We start from the raw sequence: 8,595 nt of genomic DNA, 5'->3' as shown, positions 1-8,595 counted from the left end.
GTGCCTCCCCAGCATCCCTATAGGCCCCCTTCAGATACTGGAAGGCTGCTATGAGGTCTCCACGCAGCCTTCTCCAGGCTGAACAGCCCCAACTTCCTCAGCCTGTCTTCATACAGGAGGTGCTCCAGCCCCTGATCATCCTCATGGCCTCCTCTGGACTTGTTCCAACAGTTCCATGTCCTTTTTATGTTGAGGACTGCACACAATACTCCAGGTGAGGTCTCACAGAAGCAGAGTAGAGGGGCAGGATCACCTCCTTCGACCTGCTGGTCACGCTTCTTTTGATGCAGCCCAGGAAATAATAATAGGAGAGAGCTACTGCAGTCAAAAGTAACAAAACCTCCCCTTGATCACCAGATTTGCTCAAATGAAGTTAACTTGCTTGCAAACCATCTTACGGTATAGTCATTCCCTCCCCGCACTGCGTATTACTTGCTTACTGTGCAGAAGTGTTGGCATTTGAAAGTAGGTCATTGGCAAATGCTTCTTTGAGATACACTTTGGAAAACACATTCTATGAAAACATATTTAAAATGAAAAATACATACGTATAGTATATATGCATAATAAGTATGAATATAAATATGTATTTATGTGTGTAAATGTAAATGTAAACATAGATACAGATACAGATACATAGATATAGATATATGTCTGTATATATACGTTCTGCAAATATAGGAGAAATGTAGCAAAAATGGAGACCTAGCAAATTTCTGGTGAAAACTGCTCTTTGCTATTTCATCTGGATAAAAACGTTGGTTTCCATGTCTCTATTTATATTCTTTTTCTGAAAACAGGTGATGTTCAGACCAGCAGAGAGGGGACAGGAAACTCAACAGCATCTTTTGTTTGCCCATTGAAATCTGTGTTCATGTTTGTTCCTGCAAGCCTCAACTTTGTACACACCACGTTGCCTTTCCAGTGTGTCACCACAAGATAAGCAAATGAAACCCAGGTTTGTGTCTGGGACTGGCCGAAGCTGGGACTGACTTTTCCTCAGTATAAATATCTACCTGCTATTTGCAGACACGCTGTCCAGGAGGAATATTATGTGCCATCGTGTAAATGCAGTTCAATTGGCAAAACCAGCACATATGGTTCTGCTCCAAGGGGAAGAATGTGAGGGTGGGGGAACGTAGCTCCTCCTCCAGTGACTATATTTGTAAGTTGGAATGCTTGTTCATACTAATTACAGGAGCAAAACCAATAATACGAGCAAAACTGCCTGGAGAGGATGTCATGTGGTCCAAGGCCACCCTCAAAACCAGATATGCTGTTTACTAATCAGCAAAGGACCGAGCCTGATGCGAGGTGAAGCAGTTTGCTACCCTCCAGAACATACCCGGCTCCCTGACACTGAGCACATCCTACATGCCTGAGCAGATCCAGTGTTTTAGCATGTTATTAGTTCATCTTCACTAGCCTTCATATGTAGACAAGGTCCAAAGGCTGTTAGACATTGCCTGCGTAGCCCCCATGCTGGTGAGTTTTAGGAGCACTCCATGCTCTAATCAATGCTTGAAACAGCTCAGCTAGGTGATCTTAAGGTCCTTTCCAACCCTAACTGTTCTATGATTCTATGATTCTGTGAGGAGTGGCACAGAAATTACTGTTGGGCCTGTCCCTGGGCTCTCTAATGAGAAGTTGCTTTATTATTACAGGACTTGTAACAGCAATATGTGCAGAGGATGGAGTTACCAGCTCTGCGGACCTAACATAAGCAGCATGGCCAGCAGGTCAAGGGAGAAGATTCTCCCCCCTGATCTCGTGCAACCCTCCCTGCAGTTCTGCATCCAGCTCTGGGGCAACAGCACAAGAGGGACATGGAGCCGTTGGAATGAGTCCAGAGGAGGCCATGGAGATGCTGCAAGGGCTGGAGCAGCTCTGCTCTGGAGCCAGGCTGAGAGAGCTGGGCTGGGTCAGCCTGGAGAAGAGAAGGCTCCTGAAGGGGAGACCTGAGAGCAGCTCCAGTGCCTAAAGGGGCTACAGGAAACCTGGAGAGGGGCTTTGGACAAGGGCCTGTAGGGACAGGACAAGGGGAACGGCTTTAACCTGACAGAGGGGAGACTGAGATGAGCTCTTAGGCAGAAGCTCTTCCCTGTGAGGGTGCTGAGGCGCTGGCACAGGGTGCCCAGAGAAGCTGTGGCTGCCCCATCCCTGGCAGTGTTCAAGGCCAGGTTGGACACAGGGGCTTGGAGCAAGCTGCTCTAGTGGAAGGTGTCCCTGCCCATGGCAGGGGGTTGGAACTGGATAAGCTTTAAGTTCCCTTTCCAACCCAAACCGGTCTAGGATTCTATAATTCTATGACCTCTGCCTGCAGAAGCCCACTTCTTACATGTGTTCTTGAAACCACCTCTTATCAAAAGCATACCTTGGCTGAAATCATTACTTAGAGATGATCTGGTACAGCTGTGTCCCACTGCTTCTTATCCCAGTTAACATAGCTCTCAGTTGCTTGGTTTTTTTTCTTTCCAGATGCAGCCAGGGGTTTTGCTGGATAAAACCCACTAAAAAGCTGCTAGACCAGACATATGTGGAGCACACTCTATTTGAGAAACACCAGCAACTGATCATTAGTTTTCCTGAAGGGCTATGAAATTATAGTACTACATGAGAAGATACATCGAGATAAGAAGTCTTTCAGGAATTAATTACATTCCAAAGCATTTGTAGTTGTACTTGAGAATACTCATGTTTATGCTTGAGCTGAATTTTCCTGGGGAGTTCAGTAATATTCCTTTAAACTGTTTTATAGCTGGGCCAGGATAGAAAAAATACCAGGATCTCTCCACACCCAGAAATGTTCTTGTTGCTTTTCATTCTGGAAAGATCAAAAATGAATTGAAAATGCATCCTCTTTGACACATTTGGAGAAGAAAAACAGACACTAAAGAAACAATCACAGTGTAGATATTTAACTATTGGTTTAATGAGATGTAAATTACCCCTCTGTATGTGAGCTGAAGTCCTTTGTTCTCCTGCAGAGATTCACTTCAGGAAGCAGACAGTGTTTCACTGTGGGCTGCCCAAAGATGAAAAGCTTTATACACTCGTCAAGCCTCCAGAGCAGCTCTGCTGTCATCAGCCTCGCACTCCTCAGTAGCTGATATTTAGAACAGCCCTGACGAGAAAGTTTGCCAAGGTAGCTACAGAAGAGCTGTAACCCCTGCCTAGAGATGGGATCCCATTTAAATCACTTTAATAACTAAGTATTGCTTATATCAGAACGGAGAAAGATGTTTTGCTGTTGAAACTACACCTGCAGGTTTCATCAGCAAAGTTGTATTGATGGTGAATGTTGTAGTGCTGGTATTGCTAAATCAGGCCAACTTTTAGGTATAAACCGAGACACCGGTCAGCTTACTCCTTTTGCAGGTTACACAGGTCTCATGCAGCTTCCCTCACTCTTATTCACATTTAGATCTGTACCTTGCTGACCTCTGCACAAATAAGCATAAGCCTAACTGGATTATCTCCTGTTTTGAGCTAAGCACCCAGGTTTCTCTGAATGTGGAGAGCCCGGTCTTGTTCCTCAGGTCACAATGTAGGAAACATTGGAATTACAGACTTGGGAAAGTACAAAAAGTTCAATTTCCTCTTCCCGTGCCTGGTGGTGAATAAAGCATGAGGAAAAAGCCATCTACTAACATTTCTGTACATACTAAATTCTGCATGTTGTATCTTCTCCAATATGGTTTGGGTTTCACAGCCTCAGACATTCTTAAGCTGAATATATTTAGTAAAAGATCATTTAATAATTGGGAACAATTCAAACACTGACATACTGAAAAGTATGTTGAGTGTGTCTAGACAAATGTACTAACCTATATTGTCCTTCAAGACAGTCTGACAGCTTGTAATTTGTGTAGCATTTTAATTGTGATGGCTTCATCCTTACAAGAAGGCAGACAGACTACAGACAGCGCCGAGCCAGGATCAAAGGCTAAGGATAGATAGGGAAGAAAGTGTTAAATCCACATATTCCTGTCTTTGTCAATCTACACCAAATACTGTGGCATAAAACCAGATCTCTTCAGTATTTTGGACAACATGATCAAGTCATTTGGTCTGTAGATACAACACCTAAAGATGTGACAGTAGGGAACCACATCTTTGTTTATACTGACTGTGACTAGCTGGGCTGACTGCAGCAGCTGGTGTTCCTCGTGCTAAAGACTTGCTGAGTTCCCACAAAGGCTTCTGTAATCCTTCAAACCCCTGTGTTGTCACAGCGAGGTTGTTACAGGTACCTGAGCTGATGTGCCACCAGCTCACCTTCTGAAGTAACATCTTGGTGGGCCTTGGAGGCTGGAGGACTCAAAACACAGATATGTTTTACTCTGGCACTTGTGTGTCATCTTCAGCTCCCCAGCAGGTACCTGTTCCTGTTCTGTGTTACCTGTGCCTGGGTGATGTTTTGCTGGGCAAGGTTCTGGGTTGCTACAGAAACTGTGCAGAGCCATTCAATCATAGAATCATGCATTCATTGAATAGCTTGGGTTGGAAGGGACCTTAAAGCTCATCCAGTTCCAACCCCCTGCCACACGCAGGGACACCTTCCACTAGAGCAGATTGCTCCAAGCCCCTGTGTCCAGCCTGGCCTTGAACACTGCCAGGGATGGGGCAGCCACAGCTTCTCTGGGCACCCTGTGCCAGCGCCTCAGCACCCTCACAGGGAAGAACTTCCTCCTTATATCCAATCTAAACTTCCGCTGTTTCAGTTTTAACCCTTTGCCCATTGTCCTATCCCTACAGTCTCTAATGAAGAGTCCCTCCCCAGCTTCTTTATAGGCCCCCTTCAGATACTGGAAGGCTGCTCTGAGGTCTCCACGCAGCCTTCTCTTCTCCAGGCTCAACAGCCCCAACTTTCTCAACCTGTCTTCATACGGGAGGTGCTCCAGTCCCCTGATCATCCTCATGGCCTCCTCTGGACTTGCTCCAGCAGCTCCATGTCCAGCCAGGGTATAGTGACAAGACTCATGCTCTCAGCAGGAGCATAAATAATTCACAGTCCTGCTGGCCTGCTCTCTGTGCCTTTCCTACTAGCAGGCTGGCAGCTCAAAGGAAAGCAGCCGTGATGAGCTGCAACTCTTACCTAGAGAGTTAAAGGTGGGTTTACTGAGGTAGATTGTGTTTTCAACATGTTTTGTTTCAGAACCCTGTTCTTTTTGAGAGGGACAACACCAGCAGCTTCTCTGACAACTGCTTTTAACAAAGATAACAGAGTCTTCACTGAGCTAAATCCACTCCTATCACATCACATCACATCACATCACACTCCACCACTTGTCCCTCGCTGCAGTGCACCACCAAGGAGGCAGCTGGCTTTCTGACTGATAAAGCACGCCGTCACGTAGCACCATGGAGTTAACCTGGAAAACATCCCCTGGTGCTTTGGATTTGCCTGGCTGTCCCTACCTCTGGGCAGCAGCAGATGTTGGCACAGGTCACTGAGTAACTGTAAGTGAAGGACTCACAACATTTAGGCTCTGTTTATGCATGGTGCTTAAACTGTTGTTAACTTCATGTTAAACTGTGTGACTACTAAAATACTTCTTTACTGTGAGGGTGGTGAAGCCCTGGCACAGGCTGCCCAAAGAAGTGGCAAATGCTACATCCCTGGCAGTGTTCAAGGCCAGGTTGGACACAGGGGCTTGGAGCAACCTGCTCTAGTGGAAGGTGTCCTGCCTGTGGCAGGGGGTTGGAACTGGATGAGCTTTAAGGTCCCTTCCAACCCAAACCAGTCTGGGATTCTGTGATTCTACATACAAATTCAAGAGGATTCCCTCTGTACATGTTGTAACCCCTTCTCACTCTTGACTTTTCCTGTCTGTTTAAACTATCAGTCCAGTATTTAGTCTATCCCACTCTCAGCTGCCCTTTTGCTGTTCAGATCTGGGAGTTCAACTCTTCCTTCTGCAAGAACAACATCCCCTTTTGCAAGTATTTTCAATGAATATGGGATGGATGTCGATAAATATGGGATAGACATCAATGAATATGGAATGGAAGAGAGTCCACAGGAGCGTTTGGGTGAGCCAAGATCTCATCCACCTTTAGCAAGTTCATTACCCAAGAACTTTGTGAGTAAATTCCATGTAGTTAAATGGTATTTAGGTTGTGTTTAATGTGACTGCAGCTATCCTGGCCTCTGCTCAAGTCATGGACTGACCTTTCTGCTATGTTACAGGGCAGATTGGTAAGAAGCACACTGTAGGTATGTAACCCATGTAAAAATAAAGAAGTCCTTCAGCACCTTCATGTCATTTATCTTCTTTGGTCTTCAGCTGCACCTGCTGGAGGTGCCAGATTTCTGTGCTGGGAGCTGCCACATGCATTACAGTCCCTCCTGCCTCCCCTGCCTCATCTCAGCCTGCAGGTCTGGTTTGGGGCATCCCTGCCCATAGCAGGTGGGTTGGAACTGAGTGATCTTAAGGTCGTTTCCAATCCAAACCATTCTGTGATTCTATTGTAACTGTGACCTTCACAGTTTTGCTGGCTCAGCACATTTCATCCATGTATTTTCTATCCCATCATCCGCGTTGTTAGTGAAAGCATTGAACAAACGAGGACAGACCCATGTAGCCACCCTTCTGGGTTGAAAATCTATGAAACAAGATTTGTGCTGATCCTGTGGGAATTTCAGCTCCTTTGTCAATGAGACTGCACCATGAGACACAAATTACACTGATTTTTGTGAGTGCAGGGATCTGATACCTACAGCTTTTGCTTATTGATGAGTTGTTAGCCTATCACAGGAAAAACTCTGATTGCTGTTTCTACCTGATGGATCTGCTCCTATCCTTGTTATTTTCCTAATGCTTACAAATAACTTTTTATCTGCTGCAGATTGAAGGATCTGACAGTGGCTGGCCTTTAATTTGTTAGTTCTAAAGACCAAACCCATCAGATGCTACTTCTTACTGATGGTATTAAAGTCAACCACCTTACATTAACCCACTAGAGATGCTGGAAGTGATGTACATAAGGGGTTTTCACCCTGCACAATTTCTGACAGTGATCCAGGATCTGATTGGCAGAGAGGCATCTGATCCTTGCTCTAACACTGGAAAACAAACTGGCAAGGGGAACACATTGCTCTGGAAAGGAGAAGCTGTTCCTTCACATCTTTATGGAAGCAGCTTGAGAGGAAGCTCTCCCTGCAGGTGCATTGTTCTGTTCTGCCACTGAATCACTGATAAGTATTCTCTGAGTACAGTTACACAACCAGTTTTGCATCAGCCCTGTAGAAGTTTCAGCTGCTTTGCTTATGGGACTGTTATGGGAGGCAAAAGCCCTGCCAAAGGGGACATTGTGAGTGCTTTTTTTCTTTCCAAGTATCTTCTTACCCGCACAAGAACGCGATCCACCAAAAAACGGTTTAACAAGGGCATGTAGGGACAGGCCAAAGTGAATGGCTTTAACCTGCCAGAGGGGAGACTGAGATGAGCTCTTAGGCAGAAGCTCTTCCCTGTGGGTGTGCTGAGGCGCTGGCACAGGGTGCCCAGAGAAGCTGTGGCTGCCCCATCCCTGGCAGTGTTCAAGGCCAGGTTGGACACCGGGGCTTGGAGCAACCTGCTCTAGTGGAAGGTGTCCCTGCCCATGGCAGGGGTTGGAACTGGATGAGCTTTAAGGTCCCTTCCAACCCCATCCACTCTGTGATTGTATGGATGAGATGCAAGGTGGTTTTCCCTGAAGCCAGCAGATAAGGTGGGTGGTGTTCTTTCTTTCTGGCTCTTCAGTTAGGTTAGAGGGAAGCTCCATTAATTGAATGTGATGCTTTCCCTCAAGGCATTTTCTGGGATGAAATGTTGTGATTATTGGCTAAAAGTCTTTTTCACTTTCCTGGAACTGTTAATTGTGGGGGTTCAGCTTACAAGCTTGAGAGCCTCATATTGTGGTGAAAAGTCTTTGTGCATGTACTGGATTGCTAAAGGTTTCCAGCATTTCCCTGGAGAAGGGCAAATCTGGTCTGAGGATGGTGTTTTAATGCTTAACACCACTGTGTTCCAGCAACGTTAACACTCATGGGACTCTGAGTAGAGGCAAAGCAGAGCCCCTCTCTTTTCCCACTGCCATGAGGGAGATGGTTGCACTGCTCAGCATCTCCCTCCCAACACATCTCTCCCCATTCCACCCTGCACAGCCCTCCTGTATAAGATAATGTAAATATCAAACCACATTTGGCTGGACTCTGAGGCCACACACACTGAGTAACTGTACAGAGAGTGGGGGCACTGCAGCACTATCAGCACATCACCTCTTGCCATCCAGAACAGCCTCTTCCCTGATTCCTCAAACAGGATTTTCCTGTTGCTCTGGGTGGGCTGGATGGTTTAACTGCAGCCTCACTCTTCCTCCTGCTATGATTGTAATTGTCTCCCAGAGATCCTTATGGATATTAAGGAGGCACAAACCTGCTCAGCCAAGTGAGCAACCACCCCCCTCAACCCTTTGTAGTAAGGAACAGTTTTTGACTTAAGCTTATTTTGTATCTTGTAAGAAGATTAAAGAGAGACCAAGTGACCGGTTTACTCCATTTCATGTCAGGTATATCACAAATAGCTTCATCTCATACAGAACCAGAGCAAG

Source organism: Pezoporus wallicus, unplaced genomic scaffold (assembly GCF_028554395.1).
Source record: "Pezoporus wallicus isolate ANWC-B61680 ecotype Strahan unplaced genomic scaffold, APGP_CSIRO_Pwel_v1 contig_13458, whole genome shotgun sequence".
Taxonomy (NCBI): domain Eukaryota; kingdom Metazoa; phylum Chordata; class Aves; order Psittaciformes; family Psittacidae; genus Pezoporus; species Pezoporus wallicus.
The sequence above is the reverse complement of the archived record's forward strand: the minus strand, read 5'-3'. Positions refer to the sequence as shown.